We start from the raw sequence: 1,338 nt of genomic DNA on the forward strand, positions 1-1,338 counted from the left end.
CAGTTGTATGTTCAAGGTCATAAGAAACTGTCAAACTATTTTCCAGATTGGCTGTACCATTTTGCATTCTGGACAGTAATGAATGACGTTCTAGTCTCTCCTTACCCTGTCCTTGGTATTGTCAGTATTTTTTATTTTTGCCATTTTAATAGGTATGTACTGATAATCACATGGTGGCTTTCATTTATCTTTCCCCCATGGCTAGTGATATTGATTTCATGGACTATTTGCAATCCTTATACCCTCTTTGGGGAAGCATCTGTTCATGTCTTTTGTCTATTTTTTTTTTAATTGGGTTGCTCTTTTCTTATGTTTGAGTTTTGAGGGTTATTTATATATCCTGGATACAAATCCTCTGTCACATATATGACTTGAAAATATTTTTTCCAATGTGAAGCTTCTCTTTTTGTTCTCTTAACTCTCTTTTGCAGAACAACCTTATTTATTTATGTTTTATTCTAACATTTTGAATTTTGATGAAGTCCAATTTATACTTTTTTTCTTTTATGGGTCATGCTTTTGATGTCATGTCTGAAAATTCATGACCAAACCCAAGGTCACGTTTTCTTGTAAAAGTTTTATATATTTATGTCTGCGTTTATATCCATGATCAATTTTTCATAAATTTTGATATAAATTGTGAGATCAGGCCAAGGTTAATTGTTTCCTTCCTTCCTTCCTTGCTCCCTCCCTCTTCTCCCTTCCTTCCTTCCTTTGCATATGGATTACCCACTTTGCCAGTGTTAGAGGTTTCTCCCTTACAAGGTTTATAATGATTAACTGATCACAAGGTTTACAATGGCTAACAAACAAGGCATAGAACAGCCCCCCATCCAGAGCCTATGTCTTCAGATAAGGTTCATTTCCTCACAAGAATAGACAAGCCACATGACACCACCAACCCCTCCTGCATCCCTAGAATTCACTGCCCTTAGCCCACCACCCCCTAGCCATCCCTATCGGCCGTAGGGTCTTACCCAAGTCCCAACCCACTCCCACTGACTAAGCATGCTCCCGCCTATAGATGTACTGTATAAATTCATGAGCACCTCTGCCAGAGGGAAGCTGAGGTCTTTCTTCAGACCCCCACCATGCTGGCAGAGGGGCTGAAGCCTATTCTTCAGATCCCCTCCATTGAGAGAGATTCCCAATAAACTTTCTGCATGCCATCATCAGTCTCCATGTTCCACCGAGCACTGTTTTTCTCTAACAAACAATACCATTTGTTGAAAAGACAATAATTTCTCCATTGAATTATTTTTGGATCTTTGTCAAAATCATTTGGTCGTATTTATGTAATTCCATTTCTGGACTCTCTGTTCTGCTCCACTGATCTAT

This window comes from Dasypus novemcinctus, chromosome 22 (genome assembly GCF_030445035.2).
Source record: "Dasypus novemcinctus isolate mDasNov1 chromosome 22, mDasNov1.1.hap2, whole genome shotgun sequence".
NCBI classification, from domain to species: domain Eukaryota; kingdom Metazoa; phylum Chordata; class Mammalia; order Cingulata; family Dasypodidae; genus Dasypus; species Dasypus novemcinctus.